At 43.5% G+C, this 21,299-nt stretch overlaps 1 protein-coding gene and 1 long non-coding RNA gene across 3 annotated transcripts in view; one reads left to right on the forward strand and one right to left on the reverse strand.

The window, feature by feature from the left end:
- Positions 1-15,546, reverse strand: part of STAU2 (staufen double-stranded RNA binding protein 2) — a 168,254-nt gene extending 152,708 nt beyond the window's left edge. The window contains exon 1 of one of the 2 annotated variants that reach the window (XM_035563164.2): positions 15,415-15,546. The gene's annotated coding sequence lies outside the window, so the exon portion shown is untranslated. The remainder of the gene's footprint in view (positions 1-15,414) is intronic. The other variant, XM_035563166.2, reaches the window with a different exon arrangement.
- A 541-nt stretch (positions 15,547-16,087) lies between these two features.
- Positions 16,088-20,832, forward strand: LOC118256318 (uncharacterized). Its single transcript, XR_004781190.2, has 3 exons — positions 16,088-16,274; positions 19,471-19,592; positions 20,558-20,832. It is a non-coding gene; the product is annotated as an uncharacterized LOC118256318 (long non-coding RNA).
- The last annotated feature ends 467 nt before the right edge of the window (positions 20,833-21,299 follow it).

Below are 21,299 nucleotides of genomic sequence, written 5' to 3' on the forward strand. Positions count from 1 at the left end.
TGTCATGGTATTTTATGAAGAGTGAAGCACAAATATTTTGCAGCCCCGCAGCCACGAGCACAGAACCGCTTCACCACCACAAAACAAAATGTAGGACTTGGGGAGAGAGATTTTACCAAACTGGGCAGAGATAAAGCATGGTAACGTAATTAAAACAACTGTAAATCTGCTACATGGATATTTTTGAAAAAGCCAGCATACACAAGAGGGATAATTTATAAGGCTATTATGAGTATGTCTGGAATAGCCCTCACACCTTATTTCAAGTGGCTAACCAGCTCACGTCTATGGGACTGCCACATCAAAGAGCCTACAAAGGAGTTTTTCTTTATGCTGCGCAATGGTTACAGACACTCGGATCTTTGTTGGATATCTTTGTTGTGCAGCTGCTGACTGCCGCCTTTGTTGCTTTATAAAGTCACCAACTACCACGCCAACACATCGCAGCAATGATATTACTTGCAGTCTTAATCGCATACGTGTCTACAGAGCTGAAGTCTGTAAGGCACGAGGCTGCAAAAGCTTATGGTGCCTTCTAAAATACGGCAATGTTTTTCCTCTCTCAGTCCAACCTGCCCAGAAACACTAGAAATGCTCCAGCGGGCACTTAAGGGGAGCTAAATACACTATAACTGCATTTTTCTTATTTTCAGCTTTTGAAAGCATTTTCTACACAGGTAATTACACAGGTTTCATTAGACAGCTTGGTATGAAGTAGAAAGTTAAACAATGTGTAAGCTGTGATTTTTTCTCTCATGCTAAAAAACAGGAAAAAATCCCCTCACACTTTGAAGTGAAAATATTACTGTCAAATATTCCATTCATTTTTCCCGTAAGCTGGGAAATATGTTAGCTTAGTTACATTCACAGATTCAGAATATTTTTAACAAATGCAAACAAACCTGTGTCATGCTAAAAAGCTCCACATGGCAAAAAGAATTACTTCTTTTTTTTCTAATGATTATCATTTCCTGTGCTTTTCTGGAACACATCAGCTTATGTCCTTAAATCTTATGACATAAAATATGAATGAAATGCTGAGGTGAAATGATTCTTAGAGTATGTCAAACTAATCTAATAAGCAAAGAAAGACAAAAGCAGATAAGACAGCAGAGAAGGCAGAAACACGAGCAAAGAGTTTTCATGTTAAATGTACTTTCAAATTGTGGAAAAACTGAAAAAGCAAAATCTCGACTTGAAATAGCAGCTGCTGGGTAAAAAAGCAACACAGCTGGAGAAACTAATGACCTGAATAGAAAATGGAAGACTGAAGTTCATCTGTGCAGAATGTGAAAATACACATGAGCATGGTGCTACCATACTTTCACACTACTATGCCATACAACTAAATGTACACAATCTATTCCATGTACAGGTGTGTAACCACTGATATATTACACTTACTTGCAAAGTGCTTTAAAAAAACTAAGAATTGAGGGCCAGATTACAAAAAAATATATAAAAAAATGACATATCTTTTATCTTATATACTTCCACCTATATATTCAAATTAGTGCCTATTTTCCACAACAGTATCACACTAAGGACTCCAGGTCCTTTTCTGCAGAATTGCTATTCAGCATGCTATATGCCGTGTTTTGTTTGTGACACTGACTGTTTTGCAGCTAATGAGACTTTGTTCTTGTCTTCCTTGAATTCCCTTTGAAAATAAAAAAAGAAAAAAGAAAGCAAACTGGAAAAAATGATGATTTAAATTTTTCAGGATTGCGCTGATTTCTACTTCTAGTTCTAAAATGTCTGCAGTCTCCTCCAACCCTGCTTTGTAGCATCCACAAATTTAACAAGTGTACTGTTTATTCTATCATCCACATTAATGAAAATATTGAAAGGCACAGGACCAGCATTATAACAGACTGTGGGCAGTGTCTAGCTAAGCAGCATCTCAATGCATTTTTTTTCCCAGACCAAGCCTTTCTTTGGATAGCAGCTTGTAAATGCAACTCTTTTGCCAGAAGTTCACAAGTCATCGAACCCTAATACAGCTAAAAGTTTCCTAACCAAGGAGGGTTTGGGTTTCGTTTTAGCCTAGAAATCCATTAAACTCTCCATTTTCCTGATATAACTTCATTCAATGTTACACAAAAGCATACAATACTGCCAAAAGGTTAAACGTTTATCCTCTGCCCTGCTTCTCACATTCACAGTAAATATTTTGATACCAATGTGTCATCTATAAAGCTAAAGTATGATGTATGTATATGTATATTATACATATATATAAAAGTGTATATCTATGTACGTAATATATATATGTATAAACAAAGTACTACACAAGTCCTAAGCTTTCTGTATCTTCTTTTTCCTGTTGTACTGCTGCATCCAGCAGCTTACTTGGGGCTGACAGAAAGCATACAGCTCCGCATTACCTTCCGAGCAGCTGCTAATTCAATCTTTTCTGTTCTATAAAATCAAATAATGAGATAGCCACACAGAAACAGTTTAGCAAGAGCAAGACTTAAAGCAACAGCGAGCAGATGGCTATCTAGAATTACTAACAAAATTTATCTTGGGTATACATTTTAAATAGGCAAAATTGACAAACTGCGCGTGAAATTGGTGTGCACAGAAGTCTCCGTGTATCAGTGCTGGTCCCCACTCTGTTTGTGCTCCCTGTTTGTTCCTCCATCAATTTGATGCTTTTTGCCTTACGAGGGATGGCTTGACAACAGGCAGAGTGATCCAACGCCTTGCTGCCGCAGCAGAGGACGACCCTGTTTGTCCTCTCTCCCCCCCAGCAGAAAGCTAATAGCTCCCTGATAATTCACCTCACTGAACCTGCTCACATGAGAGCGAGGGAAAGATCAGCGGAGAGCCCGTGCCCGTACACGGAGGGCCATAAACTCATGACCTGGCGTGGGTGCGAGGAATTAGCCCTTTCAACTCGCGCTAATCAGCTTAGCATCCCTGCCAAACCATACACTCAAGTTCAGCTCCTTCACACTGTCCCACATAAAACCCGCTATCTCAGCCCCAGTGATTCAACCTCCAGACACCTGTGGCATTTAAAACAAAAAACAATGGCCTACATTAGGGTGTGGTAATTTCAGTGGAAATCTGGACACAGCTACAAGCTAGTTAACAAATAAGTAATATACCACAGCAAGTGAAATTAGGGCTTAAAAGCATGTTACTCTCCTGAGGCATAAGAAAAAATAAATCACTAACTTTTATTATTATTATGTTTATTAAACAATTTACAACCAAAGATAAAAATGCACACAGTGAGGAAGGTGTTACAGGTTACAGACTAATACTCAAACGCAAAAGAGCCGCAAGGCTTACAGAAAAGTTCACCCGCTTGCTCAGCACTAAGCATGGCGGGGAGGCAGGAGCAGAAGCTGCAAAGTGCCTTCCCTGGCTTTCTGAATGCAACGGGAGGTGGCACACACAAATCCTGGAAGGCCAGGCAGACGCAGGCAGAACGAGCAGCTGCAGATTTCTTTGGGCTTTCGCCAGGCCAGAGCATGAAATCCTATCACACTTTCAGAAAATACAGAAGTTATTTTTGTCAGGGCATTATCATCCACAGAGGAATATCCTTTGCAAACTCCTATTTATGATCAGTGAGAAGTTTTCTGAAGAGTGTTTCATTGCTGGCTGAAAACTTGAGAGGCGGGAAGGTACTTTTAGAGGGAAAAAAAAAAATCTGCACTCACAATAATTTTCAGCCACTTCTTCAAACAGCAGTCAGCTTAACATACTTTTTTAATTACTACACGGGACAAGCACATTGAAACAAGAAAGGGAGTTCAGACTAGGAAGGCTGAGCTAGAAGCTGTTCCAACTTGCAGACTTCTTTCACCATGAAACTATATTGGTTCCCTAATCTCCAAGACTAAGTTGATCCAAGATGCTACATGAAGCATGAGAGTCCCTAAATCGATGACTAGGTTACAGTTACTTGAGAATACATCTTCCATCTGTCCCTCATTCAATCCTTCTGTAGCAGCCCTCCTTACATTGGCACTGTGTAATTTAGAAAAGAAAGGAAGATTTCCAGAGAAAAACAAAACAGACAAATAAGGCAACTAATTATGGAATCAAAAGGCTCAGACTTTCTCAATAAACAAAGTGGTCAAAGCTGGGGATTTTTATTTTTACTTAATTATTATGTGTCAGCAAGGGGACTGGAACAGAAAAGGCTTGCCCTGCAATTGTGATAAGATTCGTACAATTTGAAATAGATAGTATACATGAGAAAGGAAACAAATATAATAAGCAAACACTTTGGAACTAGTAAATTGCTTGAGCCACTACAGCAAAAGACAAGTGACTAAAATGAAAGATGTGTGACCTGCAGGGCCATCCACATGCACGGTGCATCTCACACGGGAACAGTAACCTGCACCTCGGCAGGTGCAGTAGCCCCTTCAGTGGTCCATCCACAGTTTACCAGCACCATTTGAGATGTCACAGGACATCACACCTGGATACCTCAAAAAAGCAGAAGCCCCTTCTCAAAAGACCCACGCCGCATCTAGCACTGCACATGGCAGAAGGTTCAGATAAACCACGACATGAAAAGGCAATGAGATGGCATGAGTGTATGTGTTTAAATGAATGCATTACGCCACTAGTCGACACAGGCAAGGCAAGCAACAAGTAGGCATCTACCTGAGGCTGAATCACTCAGCTGAGTGACAGCTGACGACCAGACGAGGTAACTACCATCTCACTGCACTAGATGTCGAAATGCAGACAACTGAAGCCTACTCAGTCTACTGTCAAACCTGTCTTAGACAAACAAGTGATCATGGACCTTATTAAAACTAACAGGCATAATTACAGAAGCAAATAAACTCCCATGAGAAGCGCTGCAGACAGAAGTGCCACACCTAATGTATTTCCCAAAGACTGGCATTTTCTTAAGGAATGACAGAAAATGCAGGGGTTAGGGTACTGATTATAATTTGCACATGCAAACGTATACAGAGTGTAAAAACGTGTGACAGAAGGACCTTAGCAGAAAGCAGAGGATGCTGACAGGAAGGACTGTGCATAAGTCTTGCTCCTGTGGCAAGAGGAAGGCCGAAATGAAAATGCTGAGAAAGGAGCAACTCGGCCTGCGCTGTATCCCACTGCACACAGCGAAACTGAATCACCCCAGGGCATACACAAGAGATTTTCTTGCCTAGCAGAAAAATTATGGTCAGGTCCTGTGTACACTGAGCAGCCACCTGGGTGAAATGGAAACTTCACTTCTTATTTCGGATATGTAGCAGAGTTCCTAAGAAGAGAAACTTTATTAATATTCATCTTGAACCACAATGGAAAAAAGGATTGCTGTTCTCACAAAACAATCTTGCTGATACCAAAGATCACTGAAGCTGAAACAAAACAAAAAATCCAGACATCTGGGAATTCCTCAGAGAACACGGTCTGTGACCAGAGCAAACACCTCTTGGGGAAAGCGACTTGGCATGACGGCGGTTTGAGAAGCATAATTACAGAACTCCTGTTTGAAATGACGAGGGAGATCAATGAGATTATCAACTCAACGATTTCAATGCCAAAAGAAAACTAGAAGATAATGAAAGTCAATCTGTTGCATCAAAAACAGAGCCAGCCAGACATTTCAATGCTTTTCAACTTGTTTATAACCCAAGGCCCAAGGGGGAAGGATTAGGCTGTTTCATAGAAATGCCCACCATCTTACAAAGATAAACTCATGAGGAAGTTTATTTATCCAGTTTTATTGTTGCTGTCCAGAAAACAGAGAAAATGTGAAAAAAAAATAATAGGAAATTCCCAACAGCCAATACAAGTTAACCTAGTTCTCATGCTGCCACAAATTTTATGCCCAGAAAATAAATTGAACAAGACAGACAGAATATTGATTCAGACACAGCCATCAGTTCGAACCAGCCAAGATATCCTGAATTATTATGGAAAAGAAAATGTGAAACTTTCCTCCACCCAAACAGCAAGATGATCACCAGAGCCTTCTTTCTGGAAGGCCTTCCACATCCCAAACCCATCGTGGTTTGAGGTATATCCAAAAAAATAGCTCATAGATGCCTTACAGATCACAGGCAGAACATCATATGTACTCCACAGCACTAGAGGGTTATATCCTTCTGTGTATGTCTAATGTAGCTAGGAGCAACCACTAATCCAAAAGACAAAAGCAGTACCATCATAACTCTTAACAATCATGGTACAGAAGTGACCTAAACTACCTAGGACTTCTTTGTCTAGGGAGATGCACGTTTTCAATCTGTGATAGTTTTTCCAAAGACAACCTCACTTGGTTCCACAGCCCTTGGAAAAGGGAGGGAGAGTAGTACAATCATCGTGAGAGACTACACAAACTAAGCTGGATTTCCAGGGCTACCTCAAAATTTGTCCATACAAAACACAGCAGAAAGCCTCAAGGATATGATAAATTAGTTTAGTTACTCTAGAAATTGTAAACACAGAAGCTGAGTTTCATGGAAAGAATTATTATAAGTTTCTGTTTGTTCGTTTTTTACTTTCTGAGATAGGTCATTCAAGTGAACCATTGATATATTCCACTGGGACTCAAAAAAAAGGATACAGTGAAATGGTCATTGGTTGTACAGAGAGGTTGTCACACCATCTTACTGAAGTTGATGGGAAGGTAAACCACATTCGCCTTAGGTTAAACAAAAAGGAATAGCTAAGCTTTTTCACGAAGGAAAATAGCTGAAAAGAAGGGCAGCCTAAGCCACTAGTTTAACAATCAATCATCAGCTTAAAAGTGCAGAAGGAGATTAAGTAAATGAAAAAAACATGACTCAGACTTGACATGCTGCCACTACAGAATTGTTCGCAAAGAGTAACTGGTTCCTTATTTGTAATATCAGAGTCTAAACTGAACTGCTTCAAATTTTCTAGCTTCTTTTAATTTCTCTGATTTTTATTTCTAAATGCTGTGTTTTTTCACTTTCTGCTAGCAACTAGTAGTTTTATTCCTAACATCTCAAATAAGCTTTGATTGACTTTAAATTACAAAATAGTCTTACTTGAAGATTATTCTAAGTAAAAGATCCCCGCGACTCTAATTTTGTTCTGAAGTATGCAAAAATTACTTCTCGAGTAAAAGCTTATTCCCTACCTACAAATCGCATATTATTAACGGAATTCAGAAAATGATCGAGGTTTTCCTTGGCTGCCTGTGACAAGCTATTACTCTGATCATTTCAAGTAACATAGCTTGGCGAAGCAGCAGAGACATGCCTTTTTCTTCACAAAAAGTTACAGCCCTTCCTACCAGCCCTCCTCAAAATGTAATCACTCCCCTATAACAGCTCCAGGACCTTCAGAGAAGGATATTTCAAAGTGGCAGATGTTATGCTTTACTGTTGTAAGTAGATCAAATTCTGATTTATGAGACTTTTTTTTAAATTCTCCAGGAGTGTACTGAAATGCCTAAAAAGAGTATTTCACAGCTAAAATGGTGAATTCCCACCTTTAAGTCTCATGCAGCTTCTCAGACACAGCTTGAGTGAAATTGCTATCTCCTGTTCATGAACCACTCCTGGAGCTCCCCCTTCATGCAGCTGTCCCATCAACATGTTTTGGGATGCTTGGATATAAGGTGATTTCAATATGCAGCTCCTAAGACTAGCTCCCTGCTCATAGTTGTAGCACATCTTGTCAGATCAGTTCTGCACTGAGTCCAGAGAAAGAGACGTCTTCCTATTTTACATGCAGCTCTCATCAGCTGGTGAATAAAGGCAAAATAATTACTGAGTATTGGATTGGCTGCACTACGTTCTCTGACTGAAGAAAAGCACAAGATGCAAGTTTTCAACTGGAGGAAATTAATGGTTCTGAGATGCTAAGTTTGGTGGCAAAGTCATGAACTGTTGCAAAACTGATGACACAAGCCTGGTTCAAAAACAATGAAAACAATGAAAGCGCAAAAATTAAGGAAGTGGACAAATCCTCCATAGCCAGTGGCGACTTGGTGACACTAACCCAAGGCTCCAGCAATCACGATGGGAAGAGACACGCACCTGGAAGAGTCACAGAAAAAGGCAAAGGGAACAAAGCTGAGTGCCCCCACCACTGGCAACAAGCAGCTATCAATACACACTCTTCAAGCATCCTGAGAATGCAAAGAGGCATCAGCAACAACTCAGCACAGTACACAAGTACTGCAATGGCCTGTTGACTCCTTGTGGCAAAACCACGCTTTGGACAGAAATTAGGAAGTGGTGTGATGAAACATATTCTAACAAATTACTTATCTCCACAAGAAGGTGCAGATTACAGAAGATTTTGGCAATCCTGGAAGGGGAAAAAATCCTGGTGGTACAGTTATAAATCCTTTCAGTCGATGCAAGTTAGCAAAGGCAGAAAACACTGAAAAAAATGCTGCCTATAAGATCAGTGAGAAGCTAAACATTAAAAACTTGCTGAACACTGAGCACGCACATTCCAGCACAGCAGAGGCTACATGCATCTGGCAGGATGGCAAAAGGTTAATCTCTATAGTTGAATCAGCGAGGAGGATATTAAACTAACAACAAACAGCAGAAAAGAGGCCAGTGAAAAGAGATCTGGCTGAAATGGAGCACAGTGTGAGTACACAGAAACAGCATGACAAAAGCAGGAGACTTTTGCCTCCAACTACTTACGTACTAATGATTAGGAGTACCAAGTAGGATATATGGCACGACAGCAAATAAGAGATATCAATCCATGTAGTTGCTGATTCAGAATAACTCGGCTTCCCCAGACTGAAGGGAGTTATAAGCTTAACTATTACAGAAAAAAAATACATGAACTGAAACAGTGAATTAAAACTTGGAAGTACTTTTACAGAAAGAGACAGAAATAAAACAAAGGACAGCCTTGGCTAAAAGTGCAACCTGATTCAGTGGTAACATGAAGAGATTCACAATAAAAGGTAACAGCACCTATAACTGAGTGACGACAGAAAAAGAAGTTTGCATATAGGAGGAATGCCTGAACTGCTAGCAACAGTACCCTGACTACATGGAGACAGACTGGAGGGGCTTTGAGCTCCACTTCAAAGGAACGTCTTTCTCACCACTCACTATGTTTTCAAGACTCTTGGGCCATTAACTCCAGCAGGGTAAAGTTAGCTTTTGTGAATCTGGAATCACCCTAAATCAGGGTGAAAGAACAAACTTGCTTTTGAACTTCCAGGGAGCTAACACTCCTGTTCATTACTGAGCTAAGAATCCTGTTTCTTACCTTCAAAACCAAAATTAAATAAATCAAAAACACTTCAAAAGGGAAGAAGGGCCCACTTTTCTAAGATCTCCAAGAGAACATGTGCTATTTGGCTATATATATATATATATAGGCACATATATATATATATGTGCCTAATGGAGTCTTGCCTCCTGTCAACAGGAATGCTCCTCATTAGCAAAGGGAAGGAGTGCTCCTAGCCCAAAAGCCGTCCAGCGTCTAGGCTGTGAGGTGTCAGAAGCAGAAGTCTCAGAGCCTGTACATCTCCCCAGCAGTGGAGCAGAGGTCTGCAATCCAACGCACTGGCAGAGACACACAAATCTGAAAAGCAGAGTGGGCCCTGGAACTAGCACTGCCTTGGCTGAACAAGTTAAACTGTAGAGTTCTGCCCTGAACTATCTTTCTGAGGACCTTTTGTGATAGTGAAATGAAGAGAAAAATGCACAAGCTGTACTAAAAAATTTGGCTGCCAAAACTGAAGATGTGAGGAAGCTGAGAAAGACCCGGGCCATCAGGCATATTAGTTTGATAGCAGCTGTGTCTCTCTTGCTCCTCATGACTATGAGGTGTCTGAGCAAAGGTAAACTGTGCAAGACAGTATTTGCAACAACAGCAAAGGAAGTTATTGTGCAGTTTAATGGTCACATGAAAAAGGGCCTCCAAAGCACCTGCTCTGGTGAGTTCCCATTCACAGTAATTCCTAGAGCAGCCAGTTTCAGAAGAGCCCTGTATTACATACAATAGCTGGAGAAAACTGTTGGATTAGTTCTTCTCCGGGAACCTGGCAAATACCTACGGCTGCCTTCAAGTCCAAATCCAGAATGTCCTCATGAATGACAACTCCATCAGTCCATGGAAATGGGATCCACTCCTGGTATCTTCAATGACTTTTCACTTGTTTAATGCTTTGCCTTAGTGACGAAGGCTGTCCAGTTGAAGAAGGGTGAAGAAAAGACTGTGTGGGCCATCCTCCCGTTTGCAGAGGTCAAATCCCATATCTAACCCTATGGATTCACCTAAGAAAGAGTTTAGAGAAGTCCCTGAGGAAGCAGGGTGGGCTTTATCTGCCTCCTGATCCAGGACAACTTCTCATCCCCCTTCACAAAGGACAAACGGTCTCAATTGCAGTACAGAAGCTGAGAAACCACCTATTTCATGCAAGACCAGTAAGCATGCTGGACTGAGTTACAGACAAAAAGGGTTTTCATGAAAACCTCTCTGGAGTAATTTTTGGTATTCATCAAGATTTCCAGCCTTTCACAACAGTTACAAAAAGAGACGTCTCTTGGGTGTATACTCTTGAGGAAAATTACTCATTGGCAATGTCTTTTTGAGGAACATTGCCACCACAGATGGAAGATAGTTCAAAGCAGGCCAGTTTAAGTACTATCAGATACACAAGACTGAAACCAAAAGCAGAGGAAACATTTACCACATATGAGAAAGGAAAAACCCTGCAAGCTAGTATCCAGGACTGAAGGATGATAAGAAGGGAAAAAAAAATAGAACAAACAAAAATAGGTGATTTTTTAACAAGAACTTTTAGATTACTTCATGTTTTTATCCTGACATAGCCAGTGTTCCTATAGACTGTTACTTCAGTTCGTTATTCGTCTCAGTACAACTGGATATGCTACAAACTGACCCAACATTGCCCTGTATCAACTCTGCAATTTCACCTTGGGAATAGCGTATCTCGATTTCTTCACTCCAAAACTTATCAGCTGTATGGATGCATCGCCTGGATGACACAGGAAGAGTTCTCTTTTCCAAAAAGTCAGATAAGCCAGCTGCTTATCTGATCAACTTCAGTTACTGACAACAAGCTGCATGTTTAGTGTACTGGAATTTCCTTATATTGTCTAACGCCACTTTTCTTAACTGAGTTTATTGTACGAGAAACTGGAAACCACAAGTGCATGACAGCTTCCAAAAAATAAGAAATTAGGAACAGCAATAATAATAAAACATAGGTTTCTCATCTTCTGAAGAGTCTTTCTTGTTCCCACAGGTGACCATTTTCACCGCAAGAAGCTTCCCTTGAAAATCCAGTCTCCTACCCTCAAAAACATTTCCTCCAGCCAGGAGACACACAGCAATAATTCCCTGTTCTCAAAGCTGGCAAGCAGAGAAATTGGAAGCATGACCAATGTTAGCATGATCCTTTGGAGCTATTCAAGAGAAGATGAGACTGTAAACATATCCTTTGAGTGTGTGGTATTATTGTAAACATCTTTGTAAGCTGCCTTTTTCCAGAAACTAAGGATAGCAGGTTAACCCATACACACTGTAATACTTAGCCACCGGCTATTAGCAGGGACATCCCTGAACACCAACTGAAATCTCCACCCAAATGCTGACTTTTAATTAGTCTAACAAGAATCCCCCTCATCATTTCAATGGTGATTAAATTAGAAGATCATGGGGATACATAAACATACGGGAGCCACAAAATTAAACATTTTGTATGCAAAAAAATATTTACCAGGAAAAATAAGTTTCTGATTTTATTTAAGCATCAATAAATTTGTTACAGACCAGTCACATACTATACGGAAGCGTACTCGATTACACCAAAATAAAAGATGCAGTGTGACACAGGTGAGCACCCTATGGCCCTGGAGTGCAGATCTCACTACTGGGAAACATTCCAAACGCTGCCAGCTTAAAAACAAATAAAAAGGTGCTGCTGAGGTAAAGTACGAACCAACATTTAACAGCTACAGGCATACACGTGACTTTAGTGATACACTACTACAGATGGTTTTTCAAAATTCATTTTTAGAAGTTGTGACAAGCAATTTTTCTGTTCTAAATAGCTTCCAGAACAACGCATGACAAGCCACCTCTCAGATTTTTCCTGAACTCTTGATCTTTTAACACAAACATACTTTGGATAATGCTGATCATGACTGCTCCCTGACAATGAGCAGACCCGAGCGATCTCTAAGAGCAGAGCCCTTGGCTCACATTATACACTAAATGCTACACGCAGGTTCCGTTTCTTCTCTTCCCAGGGTCTGCCACAGGCTCCCACCAGCTCTAACCCCCAGATTTACACCATCTATCCTCTTCACTCCCCCAGGCAAAATTGTCCACCCCGTTCTCCACCCTACCTGCTTCACTGCACCCTGGTCTTGTGCTTTATACACCCCTCAACCAAACCGACCCCCCCGCCTTATCCTTCTGAACTGCTGGTTGTAGGTACCAGGGGCACGGCAGCAGTCGATGAACAGTTAGTGGGTTAAAGAGGGGCAGCCAGGTCAGGACCCGCTCATGGGAGCTCCAACAGCCCCAATCCTTACAGGGTTGTATTCACAAGCCTAACACAGTCAAAGCAGCAGAGGGGATGGCTGAGAGATGTGAGCACTTGAAGGGGTCTCCTTCCTGCATGGATTCTGGTAACAGTACCCAGAGCAGTTTTAAGAAAGCAACATCTTTCTTTGTTTCTCTTCCTCTTTTGGGAAGAGAGAGAAAAATCGGGAACTGTTGTGAGAAACAGAGGCTATAAAGTGATCCAAAGATCAGAAGTGCAACGCAATTCGTGCTGGCAAAAGGCAGGGCTAACTTATCTGACAGATCTCGCTGCTGATGAGAGGAAATCAATATAACCAAGAAAGGAAAAGTGAAGCCTTGGTAGCATATTAACAGAAGTCATGTTCTTAGAGTTATCCTAAAAAGTTGCAGGTTTGGGTCCTCCCCCACCACATTTGCGTGGCCCATGTGAAGAAGTAGATACCTCCGATGGGGTAAGGTCTGTGCAGATGGCTACGTGTATGTATGAAGTATACACAAAAAACTTAGCACTAAAAAACTGCCCACCTTGTAAGGCCTGCTTCCCTGTTGCACGATATTGTTATAGGACGCATTTGGGGCTGAAGGCTCAGACATAACTGACCTGAGCGTTTCTCTCCTTTCCAAAGACTGTCAGATCAATAGCCACGTACTTCAGGCAGTTCAAAGCAAACTATCTAGACAGAGCATGACAGGTGCAGCCTTCCAAGTGGCTGGGGAAGCAGCCTTGGAATCAGAGGACCTGCTCCGCCACGGCCGGTTGTCTAACCTTTCCAAGGTCACTCCTCGTGCCACTTGGCACATGGAACGCGCAGCATCCGATTCGCTTCCCACATGCACACCTACATCAGCCGGGATGTCTGTGGAGTCATGCTCATAACCCTCTGCAGCAGACTCAGCCCCGGTATTTGCCTCCAAGGAAGGGGCTGATTGAGTTAATTGCTTATTTAAGCTTGGTCAGGTCATTAAAACACCTCTGACAAAGTTTTCCTGCAAGTAAAATTAGGAAGCTCTTTTGCAAACTACTTTCACAACTCGGGTTGAAAGATTATTCGAATTCATTATTACTTTGACGTTATTCTTGGGGAACGAAGTAGCTCGAGCTGGCAATGAGGCATTTGAAGACTCTGGCCTCCGAAGTGCAGTCTGAGCTGAAACCAAACTGGATGACTTCGGCCAAAGCTGAACAACATCACTGAAAAGTTTTCTTTCAAGCAAAGAAAACCTGAATTGCACCTTCCCCTCAAAAACAACGACCAAGCAGCCGGTCGTAGTCCAGTTCCTAGTTGCCAGCAACAGGAATCTTAGCAAACACAGGCAGGAACAGAAATCTTCCTCTCCGGGAGTTTTTCTAGGGCAAAGCTAAGGTTCAGCGATTGGAAGTCAGTACTGGGAATCTTGTGCTGCTGCTGGCTTTTCAGCAAAGAGATTTCATTCAGAGAGCTGTCAGACCTGGCACTGTTTATAGGCAGCAATGTCACAACAAAACCTGTGCAGAACCTCCCTATATTTAGAAAATGGCTTAAATACGTTAATATTATTACATGGGTGTCGATTCCTAACCCGGAGTTACTACACAGCTCGGGAAGGCTTTATGTCTGCACAGCTTGACGCCAGCAGTAATGTCAGTAAGACAGAGCAACGTATGCGGTGCAACTCCACCTAGTTACACCAGAGCAATAGTCCTGCTTGTGCCTTACAACGCTGGGGCAATTCAGGCAGTTCTGTTCAACACAGTGAGCAGGGCAGAAAGAGGAGCCACGGAAGCGATACTCCGTCCGCTCTTCTGTCTTAACGAACTTTTTTTTAGTACTGAAATAGTTGCACGGGGGACGCCCCGCATGCGGCCCAAGACGCTTGGCATCCTGAGAGCCAGCTTGCTGGCCACGAGGCAACACCGGGTGGATGCACTGCTGGGGAACTGTTGCTTGGGCGCTGAGGACTTCGAGGGCCCTGAGCACGAGGGCTGTGGGACTCGTGCCCCCACTGCGCCCAGGCTGCCCCAGGAGGGCACGGCCGCTCCGTCCAGGCCCGGCTGCTGTCAGCACCAACTTTTTCCGACCGGAGACCTCAGTGCCAGCACGGCCGGCACCGCCTGCACGGCCTCGGCCTGCCTGACAGGCGCGGGGCTCCCCGGCCCCGAAGCCCCGAGCCTGGGGACCCCGGGGCACCCCGTGCCGCCGCCGCTCGGCGCTGGGCGCTGCCATCCATTTTGGGAGCGCGGCGCCGCGGGTCCCGCTGCCGAAGAAGTTTCGGACCGGGTCCGGAGCGCGGGGGCAGAGCCAGAGGAACGGGGCGAGGCGGCGGCCGGGCCGGGCCGGGCCGGGCCGGGCCGGGCTCCGTGCCCTTCACACCGGGGGGATCCCCGTGACCCACCGCCGGGATCGGGGGGCGGGGGGGCCGGCGGCCGCCCGGGGCAGCTCGCAGCCGGCTCTCGGGCAGGCCCGGCGGCCAAACGCAGCCCCCGCCGGGCCGAGCCGAGCCGAGCCGAGCCCCACCGCCCGGCCTTGGCAAAGCGGCGGCAGCCCGGCGGGGGCTCCCGCGGGGCCGCCACGGTTGGGGCGCCCACCTGCGAGCCCCCGGCCCCCCAGGGGCGGCGGCGGCGAGGGCCGCGGGGCGGATGGCGGAGTTGGTGCCTCCTCCTCCTCCTCCTCTGCCGCCGCCCCCCTCCTCCATCCCCGCCGTGGCGCAGCGGCGCTTTGCCGGCCTCGGAGCCCCCGCGCCGGGGAAGCGGGGAGGAGGAGGAGGAGGAGGAGGAGGAAGGGGAAGCGGGAAGGGGCCCCGGCCATCATGGCTGCAGCAGCCCCCTCCCCTCCCCTTCCTCCCCTCCGGCCGGTTCCCGGCTGTCCCGTCCCGCGCCCCCCCACGGCGGCGCTGCCGGGGCTCGGGGCCGCCCCCGGGCCCGGTTACCTGCTTCCCGGGGACGCCTCGGGGACGCCTCCAACATCGGCAAACACTAAAGAGAACTGACCCCGCCGCCGCGGCGGCCGCCGCCGGCCCCAACCACTCCGCCCCCCCCCCACGACACCCCTCCTCCTCCTCCTCTTCCTCCTCCTCTTCCTCCTCCTCCTCCTCCTCCCCCCTCCCCCCCCAGGCCGCCGCCGCCCCCCTCCCGCCGCCTCCTCGCCCCCCGCCCCCGCCGCCCCCCGCGGGCTCCCCGCGCCGCCGCCCCGGCCCCGCTCCCCCCCTGCTCCGGCGCCGCGAATGGCCCCGTCCGCCTCCCTTCCCCGGCCCGGAGCGGCGGCGGCAGCGCCTCTAGCGGCGGCCGACAACGGGGCTCCGGAGCTCCGCAGCCCCCCGCGGCCCCCCCGAGCACCGCGGGGGCCGCCCCCGAGCCCCCCCCGCCCCCGTCTGCGGGGCCGCCGGGCCCCGGGAGGGGGAGAGGCTGAGAGGAAGGGCCCGGGCAGGGCAGCCCCGGTCCCGTTCCCATGCCCGGTCTTTAAACTTCGCAATATTTGGAGGGAGTCCCTGAAAAGCACCGGGTTTTACCACGCGGCTGTTAGCAGCCTTCTTAGCCTCGCTCGCCTGGCACAAGACGAGCCGCGAGGTTTTTATGCCGTTTTGAAAACAGCCTCGCGACGTTTTACCTGTTTTTTTCCTCCCGTTTTCTCTTTGCAGGGACCCGACCCCTACCGGCTGCTTGGTGGAAGTTGGTGTCTGCACCAGGAGCAGCTGCGGGCTCGCTGGGCGAGATCGAGCTCTACAGAGCACAATAGCCAACCTTAATGCACGGGAAATGAAATTAACGGCTTGCAGCGATGCAGGGAGAGGTGAGCAAACAGAACACACCACAACAGAGACACCTTTTTTTTTTTTTTTTTTTTACTTTTTAATTCGGTTTTACTCATCTCACTGTGCCTGTGCTGTGTAACACCACGCTGGTTTCAAACACGACTCCTCTCCCCTCAGAGGCACCAGTTTTGAGAAGAAGGCAGAAAGTCATAAGCACGACTCGTGTCAGCATTTTGGTTGTGTCAGATCCAGTCACGTCCCTGCCAGCAAGAGACGTGGCAGAGAGGAGGGCAGCTGCTGAACCTGCTGGGCCTTGCCCCACTGCGCTGTGGTGGGAGGCCACAACCAGAGGCCGTGAGGTGCAGAGGTGGAAGCTCACACTGCACCACGCAAAGCCTCGGCCCCAGGTGGGATGTGCAACCTAAAAGAGGTTTCCAAACCCTTCAAAGTTGCCACAGCTAGGCTAGAGGAAGCCATGGCTCGGTTTCTGCTTCCAACCAACAGCAGTCCTATGACCATCTTTACCACTAAAAAGAATGAAAAACTAAAGTTTTTCATTTGTTTTTCAAGAAAAAGGGAAGACTTCTGAGTTAATCAGCAAATATCTAATTTGGGTTGTAAAAATCTACTTTCTTGATTGGCTCAAGTAATTATTTGTCCAGTAAGACAAGCTAAAAAATTTTAAACCTATGCCAAAACTAGCTAGAAGCATTAGAACTTGGAGCAATTAATTTAGCTGATTAGCAAGGCTGCAGTAACGAAACTATGTTTAAAATTACTAGCATTTTTTTGCGAAATTACCATCATTTTACTATGCAACTGTATCTTAATGATAGCTTTGAGAGTTAGAACATCAAATGTATCAAAACTGATTTACAAACTAACATACTTACTGAGGGTCAGAATGAATCCAAAGTTCACATTTCCTTCAGTGCCTGTTTATGTTATTCCGTGTGATTTTTTTTAAAAAAACAACTTGAAACCAAGCGGTGGACTGGTATGACAGCTGGGAGCAAGAAGGAACAAGATGTAGCCTGACTGGCTTCCCAAGCACTCACGGTATAATCGCATCCTAATGGCACATCCCCCAGATGTGCTTTGTATAAGTTTGTGTATTACAGACAATAATTTATACACCAAATACACATACTGACACTTAGTGACAGGACTGTGTTGTGAGTAACTAGGTGACAGCAAGGTTTTATTCACACTAACGGAACGCTACCATGACATAACTTCTTTAAATACACTTTGGGAACACAGCATTTGCTACGACAGTTTTATACATACCCTTTTTTCAGCTGGGGTAGCTTGTCATCCTTCCCTTCTTATTCCTCCATTGTTTAGTTTTCTGAGATTCCCTACCCCTTATTTCATTTAAGAACTGAGCTCAGAAATACACAGTATGATACAATTTCTTATGTATTCTTCTAGTATAATGTACTAATGAGCAATAATGCAAATACTTTTCGTAATGCTGCTACAAAAGTTTTTGCACAAGCTCATTTAGAAGCTTAATCACGACAACCTATAAGCATTTTTTGTTTTAATTTATGGCAACTTCTTTCTAGTTACTGTTAGTAACTTGAAGAACCCTACATTATAGCATGTACTTAGTGTACCCAGCATAAAAATGCATTCAGTGAATGTCAGCATCAGATTACAAGGGAAGGTTTCTGAACTTCCTGCAATCAATAGATACAATTCCAACAAGCCTCTAAAATCTCCAGTCTGTGCTACGATTTCAATGTTTAACGTAGTTTAAAAACACATCTTGAAATACTTATGAACTCATGCATCTCATATCTTAATATACGTTCTGTGCCACAAATGGTATATAGCTGAAAAAAAAACAGTACAAAAAAAAGAACACTTTATCCATAAACTTACCATCTTTTTATATTTTTAATACACAGATGAGTTCTGGATCTATTTTTTCCAGGTATAAAGTAAAGGATTACATATTTTATCATCGCTGAGATCCCATGATAGTTGTTCACATATGTAAAGTTCCAATCATGTAGGAGAAACTTACTAAACAGGAAAACACTATGTTGCATTACCAGTCATTGTTTAGATTTACTATACCTTTATGAATGTTTTTTTTTCCTTTCCAGTCAGTACCTCCAGTACAAACAGCTTAACACAAGCCAAAATAATCTCACTTTTTGAAAGTAAGAGATGCATAGTTTGTATATACGTATCTGCTCTACTCCGTTCGTGTACAATGGGAGTGCCATGACTTGTGCAACATTTTACCTTCAGTAGGTAAATTCTGAATAGGCGTGATTAATTCAGTATGCTATTTGAAAACAAGAGGAAGAATAAAAAAAAAAAAAAGAAAACCTAACAGCTATAAATGCCTGCACAAATGCCTAACTGGGGGAAAGGGTATAAACGTACTGTTTGGTCTGTAAACATGAGCAAAGGGTACTTGAGGACAGCTGGCCTTGTTATTTCTAAGCTCAGATTCAGAAAGAACAAATTGGCACTTTCAAACTGACTTGCAAAATAATTTTTTTTACTGATATTATTAGAATAGTGTGGGTTTTCTTTAAATCATCAAGAAACAACTTTCTATCCCTCAATATAACCCTGGTGCGCCCAGAAAAGCCCACTCTTACAGTGATGTAGTTAACAAGGAGGAATTTGACAGAGCCACAGAAACAGGAGCCTGCTTTCAATCCATACATTAAAAACAGTAAAATTGGTTGGAAGGGACCTCTGGATGTCACCCGCCCTACAACCTCCTTACCCCCTCAAAGTAAAGATGCCTTTAAAGCTGGATCTAACTTTGAATTTAGCAGGTTTAGCTCAGGGTCTCATCCAGTTTAGTTCTGAAAATGTCCAAGGATGGATGGAGAATTTAAAACTCCTCCTGGCTACCTGTTCCAGGGTTTGATAAAAAGTTTATTTTAATTCTACTTTTAAAATGTATATTAATGAGCTTAGATTATATTTTGATACTGAAGTTAAGATAGTAATTAAGCTAATACAGAGTGCTCATAATATACCAATGGGATGTTGATAATGCTTTATATTAGTCAGAGTCATTTAACTGAATTATAGACTCATAATATCTTAGAAGAATGGGCCACTTGAATTTTTAAATATATTTTTTCCCAATAACTAAAACCTATTGGCACAGCAAAAGTCAAGCGTCTTAGATTCTATTTGATTAAAACCCAGTATTATTAACAAACCTAAATCTAACCAAACTCTTGTTCTTGCCAGGTACAGGTGCAGGACTAACTACAAAAGCAGACCACCCTGAAAGTTAGAGCACAACGTATAAGTGACTAAAACCATTTATCATCTTGTGTAGTACACAGAATGAGAGACGTGAACAAAGCAAGGTAGAGCTGTAAAATTTCCAAGTAAATATTATACAGAGCTTTCTCAGCTAACAGAAACCATTTATTCTCTATACTCCAGTAAAAACTCGTGAGCACCAAATTTTAACAACTCACATATTATCTTTCATGATTCACATCTAAAATGCAAGTTCCCTAAAGTAGATGAATCACATAATCACTTCCAAAATCAAAATGAAGTGAACTTGCGTTTGTCAGCATATATTCAGCTTTTTCCATGACTTCAAATTAACGCTAGTACTCAGTACACTGGGCAAGCACAAGGCCTTTGTCTCCTTTAGCAAACATCATTACTCTAAAACACACCAACAAGGTGAATCCAACCAAACTGATTTGCTGATTTTGCAACTTGACATCAAAGCATGAAAATCAGTTCTTCGTTTGTTGGCCCAATGACCCAAATTCAGATTGCTGTGAAGGTAGAAATGTATTTCCCTGTAATTATTTGCTCCCGTTGCTCTCATACACCAGTGCTGTAAATAGTAAGCCCTTGCTCAAATAAAAACTTTACCCTTTTAATAATGCTAGTGAAATTTAAAAATTTTACTGGCAAATTATTTAGCACTTAGTAGTAATTGTACTTCCACATTAAGAAAATTTCACATTATTTATTATCCTATTCCATTTATCCAAAGCTGCATGAAAGCAAGGTCTAAATCTCTGCTTTGAACTTGTACATTTAATTTGTTTTGGGTTATAAAGACATGACTGCTTTTGTGTCAGCTATTTCCATCATCACACATCTTCATAATTTATTTTCTACACAGACAACTTTAAGAACCTAATGTACAGTCATCCCGCCTTCTTACAATTAGAATTTGTATTTCTTATGTTTTCCCAGATTTACAAAACTCTAGGTTTGGATTATCCCTGTAAAACAAAGATTGTATAGCTTTAAAAAAACAGGTTATTTGAGCCAATCGGTTTTCCAAATTTCCTGACTACAGGCAACGAAGACGGATGTAACTACAGTTTGATGAATTACTGAGAATAATAGAGAACCACCAACCTGAAGATCATGGTGCATCAGTTTTCCATTACAAATCACACAGCCAACTGTTTAGGAACTGCCCACTTCTGAGTTACAAGGCTTTGCTACTTTGTGAGAACACATTAGCTTTACGCAGAATAAAGTATGGGAAAGTTGAAGCGTAACCACAGGCCAAAGCAGCAATAGATGCTATAAGATTAAATTCCTGTTTACAAGCTTTTTGTTTTGTATTACTGATAGCATTCTGACTACATAAAGAAGCCTTCAAACAAGTCCAGACGTGACGCTGTTTTTATTGACAGTGTTGCAAGAGAGCATCGCACCCATCTTGAGATGCTTTGGATTCTGATTAGCGCCTCTCACCGCAGAGGCAGATCATAGCAGCATCCTTCAAACACTCACAAAGCTTCACCACCAGCAGCACTGATCTGTCCATACACCAGTGTCCATACCAGGCATGTTTATTGTGCTGGTGCCAGCATGTACCTAACCATACCTATTGACATCTTTGTAAGTCATAGACTTTAACAGACCAGGCTGCATTAAAAAAAAAAAAAAAAAAAGGAATCTGGCCTTTTTAAATCTTGAAGTTCAGGCCCAGCCAGTGTTGCACGTGAAAATTAAGTATTTCATTCATTGCCAAACATATTCTCGTACTAGCAATAAATTTACCTGATACATTTAAGTAGATGGAAGAG

The sequence above is a fragment of the Cygnus atratus genome, chromosome 2 (assembly GCF_013377495.2).
Source record: "Cygnus atratus isolate AKBS03 ecotype Queensland, Australia chromosome 2, CAtr_DNAZoo_HiC_assembly, whole genome shotgun sequence".
NCBI classification, from domain to species: Eukaryota; Metazoa; Chordata; class Aves; order Anseriformes; family Anatidae; genus Cygnus; species Cygnus atratus.